A 22,417-nucleotide genomic window follows, 5' to 3' on the forward strand; every position below is an offset into this window, starting at 1 on the left:
GCACAAGAAGCCCGCTGAAGCCCGTTTGCTGATGTATTTTCCCTTTATTTTTCACACTGTTTCGGCTGAAAATCGCGCCCGTGAGGGGGGGGAGGGGGGGATTTTTTTTTCCCACTCGGAGGCAGCGTGGCCATGATCAAATGACAGCTCAAACAGAGGCTTCCCCGGCTTCAGTCCCTCCCCTTCAGTCACTAAGCACACACATTTCACACATTCCATTCAGCCGAAAATCGGGCCCGTGAGAGGGGGGGGGGATTTTTTTTTTTCACTCGGAGATAGCGTGTTAACGATCAAACGATCAAATGACAGGTCAAACACCCCAGGCAGCTGGATGGGTCTCTCCATTGCAACGAATCTACCCAGATTCGTTACAATGGGTGTGTTTTTTTTAAAAAAAAAACCTTCCTTAAAGGGAAAGGGGCTGTTTGGGAGCATGCTAACGGCTGCCCATTGGCTGCTTGACGGCCAGGGGCGGGACGAGCTTGGCAATAGCGCTTCCTATCTAGCGATTTCTGCTGAGACCGGAAGCCTGTGGGAAACGCTAAAAAACGCAACTGATTCCACTACAAAGCCAGGTATGCAAAACGACGAATTCCACTATTTTAAATGGTGATTTTTCATTCAGTGACCAATTTGCAACAAAGATCCCCGTGCGAAAAGGCCCAATGTATTCCCTTGCTTGGCTTCTGCCTGACCTGTTATTCGTTTATTAAACCACATTCTCACTAAACTCCTAGCCCTGTATCCTCTTATGGTTGCTTTCAACAAGTACTAAAACTAACCATGCAACCAATGTTTTATAGCGCTTTGCTGTTAAAATAACAGTCTAAGGGGTGTGTGGGCAGAGACTGGGCCTGTCCAAGGCAGGGCCCAATCGGGATACTGCCTCAGACAGGCCATGTCCACTCATGATTTGGTCCAATCATCACCACCAGTTTGCCCGTGGCCGCTGACAGCAACACAGATAAGTGGGGCGGGGAGGCAGGAGGGGACGGCTTCATTCCCCCCACAGCCTTCCCTGTCACTTTAAAATGGCACCGTGACCAGGAGCCAGCTCCCGGCTGTGGCACCATTTTAGGTCCTTGGGGAGGTCAGGGGGAGGATGGAGGCTTCCCTCATCCCTCCTGCCAATAAAATGGGGGTGGAGGTGGCTGCAGATCCTGTAAAATGTGCATTTCCTTTGGGACTGTATCCCGTGGAGGGCAAGGTCCATCCCGAGGAAGCTTGCATGGGGGGCATGGGGTGGGGTTTCTGTGCCTGACCCTAAAAATGCAGTGGGTTGGGGTTGAAAGTATGCTCTTAGGCACCTTTAACTTGATATTATGCCCTGTTCAACCAGTTGAGGGTTGAGAACATGCACTGTTATGTGAAATGAGCTGTGCTTCGAAAGAGATTTATGTCAGTTCTCCTATCTAGGAGGAGTAAGTTCAGTTTGGTGTGTGTGTGTGTGTGTATGTGTGTGTGTGTGCGGGATCCCATGCAATGATATGAGCAAGGGTTAATCCCTGTGTGAATGTGATGGGTGGCTTTGCTTAAGACAGGAAAGGCCTTGAAACTGGGCTGCAGAGTTGGCAAGTCCCCACAGAAGAACAGGAAGGCCCTGTGGGAGTGTTTGGGGGCCAAGTGAAGGTAGGTCTGACAGGTGGAGAACCTGGGACTTAGTGGGCCTGGCCATGAATCTGGTATTTATCAGGTAGATTACAAAGAACTGTGACTTTGGACCTTTGGGAGGCGGGGGTGGGAAAGCGGCCGGAAAGCCTCTCCATGCCCCCTCAGCCCTGCCCCCCCCCAAAACTTCCTCCCGCAAGCACCCACTGCATTTTGGCATGCAGCAGGCTTTATGGCTAGTATATCATAAATCAATAACCCACAGTAAAACAATCAACATAAAAAACAAAGCAGATATCTACGTTATATTACCTGCAAAAGCAGAACTGAAAGTAAGAGCAGAATTGAAAGTAAGCTTTTTATCTTAGCGCAGCTCTCAAGGCAGAGTTCCTCATTTCTTATTTCTATCGTACTACTTCCATTACCGTTAAAATGGGGTGGGGTGGGGAGAACCCACCATTAATTATTCAGCTGACTTAAAGTACACCTTTAAATAGGAGGAGAAAGAACTATAAAACCCCAGATTAGCAACATTAGGATAAAATCTTGAGTTTTAGAATTTTGTGTTTTAGCAATCAGAGCAGTTTTCCTTTTACTCAGATTAATGTCTATGAAGCGGACACATAAGCCATATAGAAATATCATTACGGAGGAAAGGTTCTACACAGAGACATGTTGTATTGTTTACCTTTTCATAAAGAAAGGAAACAAATGGAAAAAATTTCATAATCCACTGGCCCTTTAAATGCCTTGTGAAACAATTTAATATGAAAAATGCCATATCCTCTCCCATCCTTACCTCTTGCTGTGTAATGTGTAGTTGGAAGCCATCTATACTACAAAATTAGCCCCGTTTCTATGGTTGCAACACAGCAATCACCTACAGTGGCTGGCTTGAGTTCTCCTTTCCTAACATCCATTTCATTAATTTGATTTCTGTTGCCTGACATTAATTGGATGGCATTGATTTTAGGGAAAATGACAATGTAGCATCAGAGGTCTTGCCAGATGATGATGTTAAAAATTTGGATGGGAGTTGGCATGTTAACAGTGATCCGGGGCTCATGAATGTCACTGCTGATAAAAGACTGGAGCCATTTTACAAGGTTTTACAAAGGGAGAATGATAAAACACCATTCCTGGGAATGATGCTGGTCATATCAAACTTTGATGTCAAGGGCAAAAAACCCAAGAAGGTACAGCAAAGAATTATTTAAAAGTTTGGGCTTGTGAAAAGAGAAGAAAGACCCTGTGCCTTTTGTCTGAGGTCCCTGGTTAGTGTATACAAAAATATTTATTGATTTCAAAATGTAATATATACAGCAATAACACAGGAATAAATGGAGAGGGAACCGTCACAGAACTCTCATTTTTCTTAAGTTGAAAAAACAGTATTAATAAAATGGTAACAAGATGTTTATGGCTGACGAATAAAAACACTTAACTAGCCCCTTAAAAAACCCTGAGGAAATGATAGTGACATCCTAGGCAAGTTACAGTCTTTTAAATCCACTGATTAATGGGCATAGAACACACCAAAACAACCAACAAAGATTTATTCAAGGCGTGAGATTAGTCTGAGGAAGAGTGCTTGCACTCGAAAGCTCACACCTTGAATAAATCTGGGTTGGTCTTAAAGGTGCCACTGGGCTCTGATTTTGTTTTGTTGTGCTGCTTCAGACCAACACGGCAACCCAATTGAATCTGGGCATAGAAATGTTTAGGAAGTAGCACAGGCAGAAGGATTAACCTATTCTTCTTCATTGCCACAGCCCTGATCCATACTGGTGCCCTCTACAGCTGCCTTTTATGTTTCATACTAGAAAATCCCATTTTATAAGAGAATAAAATGAGCGGTAGGCTATTGTGCGAGAAGCCTTCGCAGGGCAAAGGCTTCCCGGGGGGCTGGGCGCGACCTGGCGCGTTCTCCCGGAGCCGGGAGAAAGTTGCGTGCCCCCCACCCACCCAGGAGCACTCCTGGGCAGTCTCCAGGCCCCAGGAGCAGGCTGGCCATGTCAGCAACGCGGCAAGGCTGCTTTCGGAGGTGGGAGAAGGGTGCAGCCCCTTTGCGCGGCTCCCCATTGGCAGCTTGGCCCTGGATGGACACTCGGAGGGCCCAATCAGGAGCCGCTTCGCGGCTCCTAATTGGGCCCTCTGAGTTTTTATCCCGGACAGGGCCCGCCCTAACTCCTCCCCAACAGCCCTTACTCTTTTATTTAATCCGCTCCACAGGAGCGGTTAAAGATGTTAGGAGATCCAGTTACAGACCCTGAAGATAAAAAGCACCAAACTATGTATATTACTCTGTCCTTAATAAATGCATGGACTTCTATTTAAAGGTATGCCGCTCAATTGCAGCACCAATTCCAGGGCTTTATTTTTGCTTTTTGTTTGTTTTTTAAATACTAACATTAATACTTAAAAAAAACTTATATCTAATAGCGGTCCTACTATGTGGGTCAGAAAAGCTGCTTGAAAGAGCCCCCTGGATCAAAGGCACAGATTTCTTCAGACTTGCATAACCCCCCTGGTTTTTTGGAGGGTGGGATATGAAAAACAAAAAAATACAGGTTAACTCCTTTAAAATAAACAATGGCTGCACTTGCACATATGTTATGAAAATGGGCAACATCTAGGGTTGCCTAGCAACCCAAGATGCATGAAATAGCATGAAGGGAGGGTTTGGTGATCACTAGGATAAAAGGATTAGCCAGGAGACTGAGACGTGGAGGAGAACCAGGGCAAGTGGGTAGGTGGACAAGTAGAAGAAACAGGGCATTTGGGCAGACGCAGGAGAGAGAAGGAAATGAAAGGAAAATTGGGCAGATGAATGAATGGAGAATTGTATACTGAGGTAGATATATGAGTGGGTGGATACTGGCTGGGGAGGGAATGTGCATCTGACAGATTTAAGAGATCAGTTTCCCGGGAGAAAATGGGTGCTTTGGATGGTAGATTTGGCGGAATTGTACCTCACTGAGTTCCCCACTGAGACTCCTCAGGCTCAATCCCCAAATATCCAGTAGTGATAATATGAACCAAAGTGTTCTGTGAGTGTGTGAAAGGAAGGAAATGTTTTAGAGAAACAAACAGTTAACTGGACAAGACAAGAAAATCAATCCTTTTTGGATTGGTCTTATTTATTATTATCAGTTTGGTCTTATTTATTATTTTATTTATTACCCACCACTCCTAGGCTGGCTGGCTTATGGCAGGTTACAAGTATAAGACCCCCACAATAAAACATAAAATCCCCCAACCCTTAAGAAGAACACAGCAGCAACAGCTACAAATCCAATCCCCCTGCCCCCCTCCCACTATCTCAACAGACCCTCACTATATCCTGAACCTTGGGGATAAGTGGAGAGGTGGCTTGATGTTACAGCAATGGTGAGAAGGGCCCATTGAACTTAATCACCCTGGCCTCAGCCAAATACCTTGCAGAAGAGCTCTGTCTTGCAGGCCCTACAGGACTGAGAAAGCTCCTGCTACAGAGCCCTCAGCTCTTCCAGAAGCTCATTCCACCAGGTCAGGGCCAGGACTGAAAAGGCCATGGCCCTGGTTGAGGCCAGGCACACTTCCCTTGGGCCAGTTGCAGTAGAAATGCCTCAGTGATCTGTAAAGTTTGTTATCCCCTTTCAAACTATTTTTGCATCATTTTACAACATGAGCAGCACCAAATATGACCATCTCCATGAATGTCATTGTTTGATGGTGCAATAGCCTGAATAACACTGCATAGGATTTCACTCTGCTGGAGGGATAGCAGGATTTGATTGTCTCCAATTTTGCAGAACAAGAAATGGGGGAAACTGCATAATCATGAAATGGAGCGAACTAAAAAGACATATACAAAACAGTTTAAAGAGAATGCAGAAACAAATCCAAACTAAGGTTAGATGCTGATTGACTGTGGGTGTTTTAGCTTAAAAAAAATGGCAAAGAAAATCTTAAGATGAGAGAGAAGAATGAATATAGAAGTAAAAAGCAGTTTAGTAAACACATCAAATACTTAGAAATTGTCTCTTAAAACTTATTGAAGAAACAATACTAGAAATGATCTATAAAGAACTTATTGAAGAAACAATGCTACAGCTGGCCCATACAAAAGAAACCTGAAGAAGGGTGGTGGTTATGGAGAAATCAATAATGCTGCAGAAAACATTTCTTGTGTCTTGTATCTTTCAGTCAACAGACGCAGGAGTCAAGAGTGGGAAAGGCAGATGAAACAGATGGCAAGATTATTTTAAGCAGCTCTGTAATAAGGACACAAGAATGATTCAACAATTTACGGAGGAGTCATTCTGCAGCGGAGTATGCAACAATCATACTTGCAATGTATGCCTGAGTCCCTCCTGAGCACATTGCAGTGGGAAGCAGTCTGGTTGTAAGCAAATCCTTCTTAATAGCATGCACTCACAATGCTCCTCAAATGAGTTTGTGATCTCTGCAGCTTTCAGTAATGACCTTTCTTGTTGTCATAGACAAAGCAAAAAAAAGTTAAAATGACCTCTCTGGAATCCATTACCCAAAGCAAGTGGTTCACTTCATGGGCTGAATGAGCCCTGACCATTTTTGCCCCAATGAAGTACTGCCTGAACTGATTCTAAAAGGCCATTAATTCCGTAATTCTTGTCATTAACTTTAATTCTAAAGCTGGTAATTTGGCAGCAAGTGGGAGAAGGCTCAGTATTTCTTCATTCTTTGGTGTCGGAAGCTTTCTCATGTTTCCGGCTAGGAGTTCAGTAATGTGTTATTCAATGGCATGTTGAAACAGTGAGGCCTGAGTGAAATACACAACAGAGCTGCTTTCTGGTAACACACCACATTGATCACCAACTGTTCTTGAGCTTGGATAAGTGCATTTGTGATGCTTACTTGGGCTTATGTTTTGATTCAGATTCAGTTGTTCGACTCTGAAGAGCAAGACCCACTGTGGGAATAAGCACAGAAGGTTTAGGCCTCACTGCTAGCACTTTTACCAAACTTTGCAATAGGTTATAGCAAATTAACTGGCTCAGCTTGTTATCAGAAGGCTCACTTCAAACACTTTATCAGCAGATTGCTACTATAAGAGAGCACTATATCTAACTTGGTAACCTTCCCACATTGTGAGCAACACTAATACATTCTTTTTTTTTTAATCTCCTAAAACATGATAAGGACAATGTATTAGTATTTCCTTTTCAACAGGCAAAATGTTTTTTAACCTTGTTCCTCAGATAACAGCTGCTCCAGACAGGTCTTGCGGGAATTGCTGATATGATGGTGCCACTCTGCTTACATTGTCCATGCAGAGGTGTGACATGCAACACAATCATTGGACTTCTAGAAAGATCTAGGCAACAGGAGTGTAAAGGAAACTAAATCTGGCTTGCTCCGGTCCTGTAAGACAATCATTCTGACCAAGAGTATCATTAATTATTGTTAAAATTTCCATGTGAGCCTCTGTGGTGTAATAGCTTGTGAGGAGGACTAAGATCTGGGATAACAGGGTTCTGATGCCCCACTCTGCTATAGAAGCTTGCTAGGTGACCTCAGGCCAATCACATTGTTTTGGCCTAAACTACCTTATAAGATTGTTGCATGGATATAGTAAATCAGAGGACAGGAAAACAATGTAAATTGCTTTGTGTCTCCATTGGGATAAGAGTGAGATATAACTGAAGTAAGTAAGTGAATGAATGAATGAAAACATGAGGAAACACAAATTAAACATATAATTACTCACAGGAGGAAGACAGTGATTGACACCATCAGATCCAGCCTTCACAGAATCCATTTTCTCCAGAGGAGCTGATCTCTGTAGTCTGGAGAGGAGCTGTAATGCTGGGATATCCACAGGTATGACCTTGTGGCTGGTAACCCTAGCTCCTAAGCATTTGAAGTGTGTACTGTTGGTCTCACACACAAAAAAACAGAATTCGTTAAGTCTACCACAGTGTTGGTTAAATGTTGGAACACTTTTTTGAAAGACTCAAATATGAATGTAGGTCTCTTGCACCCAAACAGCAGCATACTGAAAGCAATGGCGTGAACTCCAGATTAAAGCTCACAAGGTAGTGGTAACATGATTTTTACCTTTTGAGAAATATATTTTATTTTTAGTCACTTTAAAAAAATGTTTAAAGGTTCCCAAAATGATTTGCCAACTTGCCAATGGGAAAGACATTTTAATATTATCTGAAATGACTAATATTAACAGCTGCCAGAGGCATACCAAGGGCAGGGCAGGAGGTGACTAAGGAAGGCCTTTCTTCATTCTTTGGTGTCCTTTCTTTGGGGATCCTTTCTAGGGCAGAGTCTGCACTTACTTTGTTTATTCCATTGTCAATCCTGTTGAATTCAGATCGCTTTGAACGCAAGTCTTCCTCTCCATTGAAACAGGAAAGTGTTCTGCACGTGGCTAGGGAGGCTCAGAAGAGGGGGGGAGGCAAATGGAGACTCTTTCTTTGTTTTCTTGAAAGGGGGGGAAGGATCCAAGAAGTCAGAGAAGGAAAAAATCCTTTCTTTTCTTGAAGGGGGGGGGGGAAGAGGATCGAAGAAGGCAGAAAAAAAAATCCAAGGCCGACAGAAGTTGAAAGAAATTAGGGGCTTCTCCTTTATGGCAGGGTTATCACATGACCACCTGTGGCTAATCATGGGTTCTCTACCACGGAGGAGAGCCCAGATTCAAAACAATGTGATTTTAAAATATATTCAGGATTAAAAGCACTCTAAGATAAAGCACAATAAAGGTAGGGTCACTCCGGATCAATCCTTCTTGCTGCAGAAGGAAAATTTAAATTGCCCCAAATCAAAATGGAAATCGAATTCTGTGTAGAGGGCAGGGACTGAATCGACCTGGGGTTGGAATAAAAGCTCTGTGCAGTTTACACCCTGGTCTCAAGACCTTCTCACTCCTATTATGCTTGGTGACAGAATATATTTAAGAGAAGAACAGTACCAAACCTTTGTTACTACTATGAACAGAAAGCACTGGGTTTACTGGGCATTGTACATTGCGCTGGTTCTGCTGAGCTTCCAACCCTAGACTTCTTGGGCTGTTATTCTGTGCTTGACATAAACTGGCATTACCACAATGGCACTGTACATTGCTTTGGTTCTGCTGGGCTTTCAAAAATGCCCCCTTACGTTTCTACTGCAGAGATTCTCTGGTTTGACTTCAGTTCTTTGTAAACAATGGAGGGTGGAGGGTAGAGGGTGGAGGGTGGGGTAGTGTGTTTCTTAACATCCAATCTGGTGAATCTTATGATCACTATTTTGTGATACAGTGGTTAGTGTTAGTTAATGAAAGTTAGTACAAAGGCAGACTCCTAGCTCTCAAAAGTGTTGTGTTGACATTTGGGATGGTCAGCTCTTGGGCTTCAAAATGGAGAACAGAAGCCCTCTCAAGTGTCAACTCAAACACAAGTGGTATTATGGGTTCTTTTTTTTTTTTTGCCATCAAATGACAGATGACTTATGATGACTGCATAGGGATTCCAAGGCAAGAGACATGTGGAAGTAGCTTGCCATTGCCTACCTCCACGTCAGCTCTGTTTAGCTTCTTAGATCTCATGAGTTCAGGCTTTCCTGGAGCTATCCTAGTCAAGACTAGGCTGAGAGTAATATGACTGGCCCAAGGTCACCCATTAAGCTTCCATGACACAAGTGGGAATTAGACCCTGGATTTCCCAGATCCTAGTCTGACATTGTAACCACTACACCATGTTGGCTCTCATAATAGAACAGCATGTTGAAATTTTAATTTGTGATGTGGTACAGATCTTCTTGCAGGCTCCTGGGAAATCGATATGGTCCCACCCCTGGGACCGTGCCAGAAGAGGCAGGGAGGCAGCTGGTAGAGTAGGCTGATGCTGTGGCCAAAGCAGTGGCCTCACTTCCAGAGGGGGCCAAAGTGGCACGGCCAAAGGGAGCTGAGCTGGTGGCCGGGGAGGCTGCAGAGGAGCTGGCCCAATGGACTCTGCAGAAGAGGGCAGCCCTCCTGCCACAAGAGGTAAGGTAGGAAAGGGGGGAAGGAGTCTGTGAGTATGTGTGTAACTATGTCTGTGTGTCTGAGAGAGAGGAAGGGGGAAGGACAGGGAGGAGGTTGTAGAAGCAAGAGGGAAGAAGGGAGAGGGGCAGGGCAAGTGGGGGTGTCTGTGTGTGCATGCATGTGAGTGTGTGTGTCTCTGTGAGAGGGAGGGGGCTGGGACAAAGGAGCCCTGGAGCAGGTATGTGTTCTACATACCTCTGAGAGTCAGACTGTCACTACTATTTTTACTGACATGATTATGATATCTTTCACTGTCTACATATCTTTTCTGGCCATTGAAACAAGTTTAAGTCCAGTGGCTTTGTTCTGCTGCTTCAGACCAACACAGCCACCCACCAGAATCTACTTTGGGGCATTGTTATTATTCATTTTATCTCATGATTATACTGAAAAGAATTTTGACATACAGAGGAGGGAACTTACCTAGATATCCCCAGTCTAGCCTGACCTTGTCAGATCTCAGAAGCGAAGCAAGGAGGATGCAGAGGCAAGCAATGGCAAACCACCTCTGAATATCCTTTCTCAGATGGAATGGCACTAAAGCATCTACAGGGCTCAGAAACCGCCACCAGTGCTGGCTTTTAATCATTTGGGGCGGGGATTTGTCTCCCAGCAACCCTATCATGTTTGAATCAAGGTGTGTTGAAAAATTTGCTCCTAATTTTAGTTGCAAGTTCTTTAGACATTACTAGGGAAAAAATGATAAAGACTGCCTGCTATATTGTTACATCTCTCTGTGAACTGTATGCAATGCTGCTGGCTTATTTACACTTAAAATGTTTTATTTCTAATCATGAGAAAAGCTCACGTTTCAGAAAGGCAAATGTGTTTATGTATAAATAATGGGGGTAGGACATTTCTTAGAAGGCTTAATTGCATCTTGGGCTGAGCTGATGATAAGTCTTCAAAAATAAGACAACAGCCTTAACAAAATTCAGAGAAAGACATGCCACTGACAAGCATGTGGAAAACTCAGGAAGCATTTGGAACTCATCATGGGGTTTCAGGCAAAGCAAATATTAAATAGCTCTCCTGTCAATTTTACTAAACAAAGAAAATATATATTTAAAAGGGGGATGAAACTATAAAGAACATCAGAACAGTGATCACGCAGACTTTCCAAACAGGGGCGTAGACTTCTCAATTTCCCGGGGGTGGCAGGATAGAGCTGAACCTGTTCTGGCTCTGGCTTACTAATCTCTATTAAATTATTTGAATATGAAATCATTTCTATTTCTAAACAACATATGCCAACAATCATTTATCATGTGGTTTTAAATCAGTCAAAGAAAAGAATTTGTGAGAGGAAAGATGTCTTGAATGTCTTCACTCAGACAACTGGAGTAAATAGTTCATTCATGTATGACTGGAAATACTTCCTTGCCCTCTCTATTCCTCACATCTTAGACTGAGTGTGTAGTTGGTCAGAAGTCATGTAATGTGCTTTGTGGGGATTTGAACTCTGGTCTCTCCAAACTTAGACCAACACTCTTAACAACTACACCATTTGCATACTAGATACACAATAAGAATCTCCAAATGAATTTCAGAATCCACAATAAATGCACAAGATTCTCAGATACCCTGACAGAAATTATAGAGCATTTGTTTGGTTTAAATAGGGTCCAGGATGTTAGAATCACCTTACTTTCTATATTTGGTGAACCATTTATTTCTCCCCGCCTCACATCCCCCTGTACAGATGCACAGAGGAAAACAAATGACTATTCCAACATCTTCCATTTATTTTTCTCTGAAGCTGCAAGTCTCAGGAAACCAAAATCATCTTCACTTCTAGCATTTAAGCCACAGGTCTCTTCTCCCCCTGCCACCTCCCAATACATATGGCTGAAGAAAGAAACAGTCCTGGATCCTCCATTTCTTCTTATCTAAAGATGCAAGACCCGGTAAAACAAAATCACTTTAACTTCCAGTACATTGCACATTTCAATGAAACACAAATTGAAAGTAGTGGTTTTAAGCAGAACTTCCAAAGGTCCCAAGGCAAAAAAAATAAATAATAAGGCAGCGGTGGGGCGCTCCTTTGCGGCAAGTAAACATACCAAAGTTCCAGAGAAAGAAAGTGGAGCTGCTAGCCTCTGTACAGATAGCAGCACAAGACTACACAGTTTAAGCCTAAGCGGCTTCATGATGCTATCTGGCTGCCCAGGAGGGGAGCACTGTCCCCCCCCCGAGGAAATCCTGGGAGGCTTGTACTCCCATGCCCCACTGTAGTTTATGCCCCTGTCTCCAAATATCCCTTTGCAGGAAAATATTGAGTAGCCAATAGTTGAACATCACACAATTATGATCATTAAATTGCTATTAAATATTATAAGCCCAAAACTGTTGATATATTATATATTGTTATATTCAAAGTGTTATAAGTCTAAGCAGTTATTGTGTCCTATGTACATTGAACTACGATCTATAAACTTTTACTGTAAACTACCCTCAGCCATAAGGGAAGGTGGTATAGAAATGTAACTAAATAACAGAAAAGTTAATCGCACAAAACTTTAGAATACTGAACCAGCAGATGACTAACCTTCCATGGTTATTCATAGCAGGGATATGGACTGTTATAAGGTATTGGGAAGGGAATGATCTCTTAATCCTGACATCCTGTGGCAAATCATTTCCAACATGAAATAATTTGGAAATTTTATTCAATATAATTAGAGTTGGACTATTTTAATTAGAAGAGCCTCTTGTGGTGCAGAGTGGTAAGGCAGCAGACATGCAGTCTGAAAGCTCTGCCCATGAGGCTGGGAGTTCAATCCCAGCAACCGGCTCAAGGATGACTCAGCCTTCCATCCTTCCGAGGTGGGTAAAATGAGTACCCAGCTTGCTGGGGGGTAAGCGGTAATGACTGGGGAAGGCACTGGCAAACCACCCCGTATTGAGTCTGCCATGAAAATGCTAGAGGGCGTCATCCCAAAGATCAGACATGACCCATGCTTGCACAGGGGATACCTTTACCTTTACCTTTACCTATTTTAATTAGACTAGGGAAGAGGGAGAAGCATCCTGGTATAGTAGTTATAGCAGACTAGATTCAGGTGGGTAGCTGTGTTGGTCTGAAGCAGTAGAGCAAAGTTTTACCTTTAATACCAACTAATTCAAGGTATAAACTTTTGTGTGCATACACAAGTCTTCAAATACCTTGAATAAAACTTAGTTGGTCTTAAAGGTGCCACTGGACTCAAACCTTGTTATGGCAGACTAGACATTCACAATTGCTGTAATTGGTGCTAACATATACTGCTTGGTTATGTTAAACAATTTAACACAGGTACTGAGTGTGTTTAAGCTTTGGTGAACACAATTAAAACCACTGATAATAAATTCTAATCCAATGGTCTCTCAAAGGAATCTCTGAGGAGTAGTCTATAACTCATAAAAGTTTATGTTTCAATAAATCTGACTTAAAGCCTGCAAGAATCTTTGTGTCCATAGAGATACTGAATCATATAAGAATAATAGTCTCAGAGGAGACTGCAGGGATCCAAAAGATGTGCTCTGGGGAAATTGTGAACGAATCTTCCACATATTCCAGCATGTGAATAGCAAAAGTGTGACAATTTGCATTGTGGCTGGGTGGAGGAAGGGGGACGTCTAACCCATTTTCCGCCTCCAGGTTTCCTGATACCAATCACTCCCCTCTTCCTTCATGGAACTGCTAGTTACCCTGCAGAAGTAACGTGCAAACATCACATGGGTAACTGCTATGAATAGCAGCTCTATAAGGATGAGTGATATTTTTAAAATAGTGTGTGGAGGAGGAGGTTTAAATCCCCCTGCGCTCAAATACAGGCTAAATGACACATCTGAACTTGGGAGATGTCTTCTTGGATCACTCAGTGTTGCATCTAATTTGACCTTAAGGGTAGATTGAAAGCACATTGGCAGGGCTCTAACAGAGGTTACTACACTAAACAAAAATGCAGCACTTTTCTATAGTTATCAGCATGAAATTGATGAACACCATGAGTGAACCCAGCATGGAAAGTGGCAAACAGTATGAAGGCACAAGTATGAAAAACAGTTATCTACATAAAGAATGATCTGTACTGTGCTAACTTTTTTCCTCTTGAGGCACTAAGGGTTTTTTTTTTTTTTTTGCCATTATGGGGAACTAGAGGCAAAGCCCGTTGCACCCAGGGAAACAATGGGCGCTATGATGCACACCTGCACTGTGGCCGTCCTTGGGGCAAAAGCTAAATGGCTAAATGGCAAAGGCTCCTGCCCACCCCTGGACTCTTGAGGCACCACCTCCAAACCTCAAGGAACATTCCTGACCCACGGCTACCTAATCCCCAGGTGTGGAATTGGAGCTCATCTGCAGACTATAAAAATGATCTCCCCAAGAGAAAATGGCTGTTTTGGATGGGGGACTTTGCAATCACAACTCATCTCCATATCTGGAGATGAAAGGGATTGCTTGGGAGGGGGAACTCTGGCAATGTGGCCCAGAGAGGTGGCAGGATGCCACTCTCCAGTTGGAACCTGGGGTTTTGCTGGAATTATAGGTCATTTCCAGGCATCAGAGATCAGACCCCCTGGGGGGGGGAATGGCTACTTGGGAGGGAGGAACTCTCTGATTTTGGATCCCATGAAGGTGCAGGGATGCCAGATCCAGGCGGGAAACAAAGATAAACAATAAACATCAAATAATTCACAAACTTGTCACAGTTTCTTCCTTTAATGAAAATATTTAATTGATAGCAAAATTTGCTAGAAGAACTGAAAACCTTGCAGTCTGTATGTTTGTCAGTTCAGTTCAATATATCAAAAACAGCTATATGTTATAATCAAAAATGAAAACATTGATTGGCAAGGAACTTAAAGAAGGTTCCTCAATTACTGCTTCTAAGTCAACTGCTCTCAACTTTTTTAACCATTGAGAAACCTCTGAAATATTCTTCAGGCTTTGAAAAACCCCAGAAGTGGGATCTCCAGGTCCCAGCTGTAGGCTAGCATCCCTGCCACTGTTCAGGAATACCAGCCTCCAGGTGGGACCTGGACAACCCCCATAATGAATGCTCCTCTCCCAACTGCAGAGATCAGTTCTCTTGGAGGTAAGGGCTATTTGGGATGGGAATGGGGGACTGTGTAGCACTCCCCTCTAGACAGAGTGGGGGGGGGGGAGAGAACACAAAACACAAATCATTCCTCCCTTCTGAAATTGCAAACCTTATAAGCACACAATCACCTCTGCATGTAGGAAATATCTTAGTGTCTCCCTCCTTGGATTGTTTTGAGAAGCCATTGGCCAGAAGGTCCAAAGGGAAAGAATCCAATATCAGTCAGTGAGCAAGTCAAAAAAGATTTACACCACCCTCCTGCAACAGCTTCTGCCTGGGCTCTAGCCACATCTCTTTAAGGCCATAGCAATTTGTACAGCTTGGTGTAGCGGTTAAGAGCAGCTCCTTCTAATGTGGCAAGCTGGATTTGACTCCCTGCTTCTCCACATGCTGGGTGACCTTGGGCCAGCTGGTGACCTTGGGTTAATCACAGTCCTGATAGAAACTGTTCAAAGCAGTTTCTCTCACTCTCAGCCTCCCCTATCTAACAGGGTGTCTGTTGTGGGGAGAGGAAGGTAAGGTCATTATAAGTCACTCTGAGAGTCCTTTGGGCAATGAAAAGCAAGGTATAAAAACCAACTCTTCTTCTACTGGGAAGGTGCTACTAGGAAATAGTATCTACCCCCTCCACATTTCCCCATGGCCTCATGGTGTTTCTGTGCCCATCAACAGTTTCCCCATCTTCCATGCCATTGGCCTCAAATTTGCTTTGTTTTCATGGTCTTTAAAAGATTGCAGCAAGTTCAAGGTGGTATCCACATGGAAAGGAGAAGTCTACATCTTCCCAGTCCCACCCACATCAGGATCACTTTCCCTGCTGCAATTGCCTGTGATGGTTACACACAAAGCATTTCAAACTTCTCAGATTGCAAATTGCAAACTTCCTGGTTGAGGGCTCCCTCCTGATTGGGGCCAAATTACCAGGCTGGGATATTCCTGGCTGAGGGCCATTTCCTATTCAGGAAATATTCTCAAGGGAGGCCAATCAGGTAGGGAGTGCAATTTGAGCTGACTGGCCCTCATTGGCAAAGTGTTCTATCTATTGGCATCACACCCTCAGGGAGTGCCAATCAGGTAGGGAGTTAGCTGTCAACTGAAGCTTTATTATATTTTGTGATGTTTTATATGGGGAGCATACTTACCTGCAGTCTGAGGTGATACATGTCTACAGTTTGTGGATGGGCATACTTCATGCTACTGCATGTCTAGGCCAAGGCAGTTAAAGGGTCTATGGCGGGGGTCATCACCCCTCGGTCTGCAGCCCAGTAATGGGCCATGAAGACCTCGGTACCGGGCCACCGCTGGCCACGCCTGCCTCTCCCCCCCCCCACAGCGAGAAGCTTGCCAGGCCACAAGCAAAGCAGCCGCCAAAGCAAGCCGGCGGACGCAAACACATATGTGCATTTGTGCCCCCTTAGTGCAAACGCGCATGTGCAGCAACTCTGCACATGCGCGTTTGCATGCAACTACCGCATGTGCGCGGCGCCCAGGCCACCGGCTCTCCCCCACCCCCGGAAGCAGTCCTCAACCGCAGAAAGGTTGGGGACCGCTGATCTATGGTATCCTTTGTTCAAAACAGATTTTCCTAGAAAATTTCATACTCTTTGAGATTAGTCTTAGAGCCAGAATCTGTGTTATTTTTATTAAGGAGGAAGGGTTTGGCTTAGAATTCACACAGTCCTATTTAAGCAATGGCACGCATGCATTGTTAGCATTTTCCCTGTATTTCATAATGAAGGATTGCTGCAGCTGCAAGGGATGTTCTCTTGAGAACCATAAGACTATAGTCCAGAAGATACACAGCTGGCCAACTAAGGCTTGGTTGTCTATGTCCTATCAAATTCTGGAACATGGAAATCTAGCAAACACACTCACCATGCATGCAGATATATATATCAAAACTCCTGAGCCCTTCTGAGATTTATGCCACTTTCACTATGCTTATCGTGCAAAAGTTCACAGAGAAGCTGGGGGGGGGGGGTCGGGGAGAGGAAGGATGGTGTTTCCTGGCATTGTCTCCTACACCTGCCCTTACCTTCTGATCTGAGCTATGCTTTAAACCTTTACTAACTTAGTATCCCTAATGGACTGTGCATGAGAGAATCCATTCACAGGCAGGAAAACTGCCTCTGGTTTTAGTGGATTTAGTTTCTAACATCTAGCTTTTAGGTATGTAAGAGAATTTAATAGCATCTGTTTAATTAATGACAGTCTGTACCTGCCACTTAAGACTTCTGTCCTCACCTGCAAATCCTATTTAAATCAAGACATGGGGCAAGTCTGCTGTATTGTATCTTTATGAGACTTTATATTCAGGTACATTTTTGTTAATTGCAGCAGTGACTGAAAGGTATGTCATTTCAGCAAACTTTGTCAAAGGTTTTTTAAAGAATCAAAAAACACCTCTTGTTGTTAACATAAAGATTATGACTTCAAGCTTGTTAAAGCAAGGTGAGTTACAAAGAAAGCTAATCAATATATACCTGAAGAACAAAGGTGGAAAGTATGCAAGATACAGCTGAAGGTTACATACCCCATACATAAATGTCAGCACAATCCTTAACATTGTAATGTTCTTCTAAGTCCCTTGAAGTGAAGGGGCTATCATTCTGTTTAGGACTGCATGTGCTTCTTGTGGCAGCTGCGCCTACTGTGTCCCTGCAAAGGAATGGCTCAATGTGCTTTGCCAAGGTATTTCTGAGAGTTGTCATTTCTGACTTTGCAGATCCAGGTTTCTTAACATCTGGTCTTAAGCCCATTGATTTATGCAGCAAGGTTCTTTGTTTTCATTTGGAAGAAAGCTACAAAACTGTGTAGGAAGACTGTTTATATTCTAATTATACCACATGATGCTGTTATGCCAGGAAACTTCATATCCACCCGAAGAAGTCACGGCTTACAATTAAAAAAACATGAAAATTCATATCATTGGTTAGTTCCCACAGTCCTCATTTTCCAGGAACGGGAACATGCTGCAGGCTTGCACACTCCCTTACCCCCTGATTTGCTGTGACATCTGAATCAGGCAAACTATGGCTGGTATCTCCAAGCCATGGTTCAAAAACCCACTTCAAATTGTGGTTTGGTGGCTATAGTGTTAATTACCATTTATATCTTATGTTGTGCTGAGATGAAATCAGGAAATGAAGAAGGAATATAACTGGAAGTAATAGGAACAGAATCTGGGACCTTCTGCAAGCAAAGCAGACTTTCCACCACTGAACCACATTTTTCTGCCACTATTAGAATTTTATTACATGATTAGAGATTTTAAAGTTGAGGTTTATTATTGTAATAATTGTAATAATTGTGTGGGTTTTATTGGTTTGATTGCGTGTTAGAATTGTATTTTCAAGAACTGTTGTAAATTTTAAATACATAAAACATCTCATAATTCTATTGATTTCCAAAAAGTGACTGTGTTTACTGTGACTTAGAATTCCTACTAGATCCAGAAATGATGAAATGACAGGCCAAACTGGATTTTACATATGCCAGCATTATTATATTTCAGAATCCCTACTTACTTATAATGGTCCCCACATATGTTTAGCCCAAATTCATTGCAGAACTGATTGAGTTACAGAATTTTACATAAGGAGAGCAGAGTCTAATAACTGTATATACTATCTCTGAATTTAATAAATAATTTAACCTTTTTGGAACCAAATCATCAGTATTTTTATCATTCAGGACTAGGCTTCAGAATGGATTAAAATGTGTAAGTGGTCCTAAATTTTTCAGTAACATATGACAATTATTGTCCTGTGGCATAAGGCATGAAAAACAGAGATTTCTGCAAAATGAAAATGGAACATATTTATAATAATATGAATATATAAAATATCACATTTTGACAAATGAGACGTATTTGCTGAGATCTCCATCTTTTGTCCTAATTATAATTTTGGGTTATGTGATGATTTGCTCTTATGGCAAGGTATACCTAGACAAGATTTATATGAGGGGGTATAATTGGGATCCTCAGGAGTTCTTGCATGAATTCATACTCACTCGGAGTTCCCCAAAGGTACTTATGACACAGCCGTGGATCTCTTTCCCTATTCTCTTGCCAGCAGCATTAATGATATATAGCTAGTCATGCAAATGGGATAACAACTCCCAGTCACCTATTATATTGCCCTTTATTTCCAGGTACTCATTTTGTAGAATGGGAGCTCTTTCCTGAAGAGAGACCATTAGGCAGGCTAGTTACAGTTAATATAGCTGTCAAACATTTTGGCTGAACAAGCATATGTCTGAAATCTATATAGTACATTTTATCCAACTCTTACTGCAATAATAATAATACTTTGATATTGTTTCCTCAATGTTATCTTACAACAACTCTATGAGGTATACTTGGCTGAGAGAGAGAGAGACTAGGCCAAAATCACACAGGCCTTTTATGCACTGATGTTTTCCTATGCTTTTGCTGTGTTTATCCTTCAGGTTTCCTTTTCCATTTTGCATTGTCACACACTTTCACTGTGCACATCCATTGGGCTTTATTTTATCAATTTGCATTGATTTTCTACCCTTCTGCTCTCAGTTCACTTTCTGCTTCCCCCAATTTTTTTGAGAGTGGTTTCATGGCAGTTTTCTTCCTTGCTTCACTCCCAAGCTGAAGGTGCATAATGATTCCATACTTGCTGGGGGATTTTGCACTCAGTGTATCCAGAAGCTCTTCCCCTGAGGTTGCCAAACCTCCCCGCAGCATGACATCCAGCTGCAAGTCAGGGAAAGTGCTTGGCAATGGTGGTGACTGGTCTTAGCCAACCTCCACATTCCTTTCCCCAGTTCGTAGGTGGACACTGTACCTTGGGGAGGCTCAGCAACCTCAGAAGCTTCTGGACATGCTGACTGCCCAAATCCCTCCCTCCACTTCCCTGGGGCTTCATGCAAGATTGGCTTAAGGTAAGGAGAAGTGAGTCATTCTGCCCTTCCAAGCCCTACTGAACCTGGTCCCTGCACTGGTTCTCTCTCTCATTCTCATTTGTTCACTTTGGCCCAAAGGAGAGTTATGAACTTCCAAGCTTCCCTACTCAAAGAAAGAGGCATGTCCTAGCTAGACAGGGCATCTCCTCCAGAGAGTATGCATATTTTAAAACTTTAAACAGCACACACACATTCTTTTTAAAACTTTCCCTATCACTAAATTTCCCCCCAGTGATCTAAAATTTGTATTTCTAGACTTATTCTGCTTCTTAAAAAAAAAACAACAGAAATTGACAAGATGAAAAAATTAAGGAATTGTGGGGGGGGGGGGGGCACTAACATTCTACTAATAAGAAAGTAAATGCAACATGAAGAATCTCTTTTAAAAACCCACACCCAGCATGATTCTAACTAATAAGGAAAGACTAAGCATACCTCCCACACATTCAGTGCTGCAACACTATCCAGCTTTTCTCACTGGCATGCAGAACATATACCATGTGATTCCCAAGACAAAAATCAGAGGGGCGGAAAGGTGTAGAGTTCAGGCCCAAGATTCCAAGTAAAGCCCTACTGCATCAGTGAAAATTAGAAGCTATAAATGTATAAAAGGCCACTGTAAGCTTTCCATGGTTGAGTGGGAATTTGAACCCAGGACCCTACCATCCGAGTTCTAACTAACCACTACAACATTCTGGCAGACTAATTCACCCTTCCACCACAGCTCAAAATCAATGTAGTTGGGGGGGGGGAGAATGAGAGGTCTGATACTCCTCCAAGAGAGGCAGTGTTGAGTGAACACTTTGATTAAACTCAACAAGTGACCTGGCCTTACTCCAACAAACATTAAAAATACCCACTTCTGTCTTAACAACCATGTCTGCATCCCACAGTCCCATGTGGCACTTTCATGTCATGTTGGAAATAGGTTTTTGAACAGAAAATAATTCCATTCTGCATCTCCACAGGAGCATAGTGGCCACACTACTAGACTACCAACAGCAGGCTCGCCCAAAATAATCCACCATGACCCACTGAGACTTCCTCCTAAGAAAAAGAGCATCATTTTGAGCATTTTTGGTTTTGAACTACAATGCAGAAGAAAGTTTTATGGTGCCGACAATTCACATCATTTGAAATGTAATTCTTTTCAGTACAGCTGCTAGTTGTCAAGAGTACAATAATTGAATGTAACGAAACCAATATGTGGACCAAAAACTTCCAGAAGTACAGGCAGGATTTCAAAGAGGCAGAGGAACTAGAGATCAAATTGCCAATATACGCTGGATCATGGAGAAAGCTAGGGAGTTCCAGAAGAACATCTACTTCTGCTTCATTGACTATGCTAAAGCCTTTGATTGTGGCAAGTTCTTAAGGACATGGGAATACCAGAGCATCTTATCTGTCTCTTGAGAAACCTATATGCAGGTCAAGAAGCAACAGTGAGAACCAGGCATGGAATCACTGATTGGTTCAAAATTGAGAAAGGAGTTCGGCAAGGCTGTATACTGTCGCCTTGCCTATTTAATTTGTATGTGGAGCACATCATGAGAAAGGCGAGGTTAGATGAGTCACAAATTGGGATCAAGTTTGCAGGGATAAATATCAACAACCTCAGATATGCAGATGATACCACTCTAATGGCAGAAAGCGAAGAGGAACTAAAGAGCCTGTTGATGCGGGTGAAGGAGGAGAGTGCAAAAGTTGGCTTGAAACTCAACATCAAGAAAACGAAGATCCAGCCCTCTCAATTCCTGGCAAATAGATAGGGAAGAAATGGAGGTAGTGACAGATTTTATTTTCCTGAGCACCAAGATCACTGCAGATGGGGACTGCAGCAAAGAAATTAAAAGATGCTTGCTTCTGGGGAGGGAAGCTATGGCAAATCTAGACAGCATCCTGAAAAGCAGAGACATCACCCTGCCAACAAAAGTGCATCTCATCAAGGCTATGGTCTTCCATATGTATGGCTGTTGCAATGTATGGCTGTGAAAGTTAGACCATAAGGAAGGTCGAACATCAAAGAATTGAGGCTTTTGAACTCTGGTGCTGGAGAAGACTCTTGCGAGTCCCTTGGACTGCAAGGCGAACAAACCGGTCAGTCCTAGAGGAGATCAGCCCCCCTGACTGCTCTTTAGAAGGCCAGATCCTGAAGATGAAACTTAAATACGTTGGCCACCTCATGAGAAGGAAGGACTCCCTTGAGAAGAGCCTAATGCTGGGAGCGATTGAGGGCAAAAGAAGAAAGGGATGACAGAGAACGAGGTGGCTGAATGGAATCACTGAAGCAGTCGGTGCAAACTTAAATGGACTTCAAGGAATGGTAGAGCATAGGAAGGGCTGGAGGATCATTGTCCATGGAGTCACGATGGGTTGGACATGACTTCACACCTAACAACAACAACAACAAATGAAACCAAACGATGTTTATGTGACCCAGACCCTAGACTACTTGGCTATGGTCTAAGGGAATGAAAGACATGCAGGCCAAAACCAAAGGCACTTCATGGGAAGCTGAATGCTGGGCTAGGAGCTGGGCTCAGATGAATATTATTGGGCAATCTTGGAACAGCAGGGGCTCTCCGTTTAACCTACCACACCTGATAAAAGGAGCAGAGCAGATGGGGCCATTGATGTTACTGGGAATTTGTTGGAAGAAAGCTGGGTAGAAATAAAAAGGACCTGTCTATAGCACTGTTGATGGTTCTAAGTATAAAAGCCAGACCCAAACCTTGGATGAGCATTC

The 22,417-nt window shown here is 43.0% G+C and overlaps 1 long non-coding RNA gene across 1 annotated transcript in view; it reads right to left on the reverse strand.

Annotated features, from left to right (window-relative positions):
* The window catches only part of LOC143841774 (uncharacterized), a 48,293-nt gene extending 38,104 nt beyond the window's left edge, over positions 1 to 10,189 (reverse strand). Inside the window, exon 1 of the long non-coding RNA XR_013232817.1 lies at positions 10,070 to 10,189. This is a non-coding gene — a long non-coding RNA (uncharacterized LOC143841774). The remainder of the gene's footprint in view (positions 1 to 10,069) is intronic.
* Between the last annotated feature and the right edge of the window lie 12,228 nt (positions 10,190 to 22,417).

The sequence above is a fragment of the Paroedura picta genome, chromosome 7 (assembly GCF_049243985.1).
Source record: "Paroedura picta isolate Pp20150507F chromosome 7, Ppicta_v3.0, whole genome shotgun sequence".
Lineage (NCBI taxonomy): Eukaryota > Metazoa > Chordata > Lepidosauria > Squamata > Gekkonidae > Paroedura > Paroedura picta.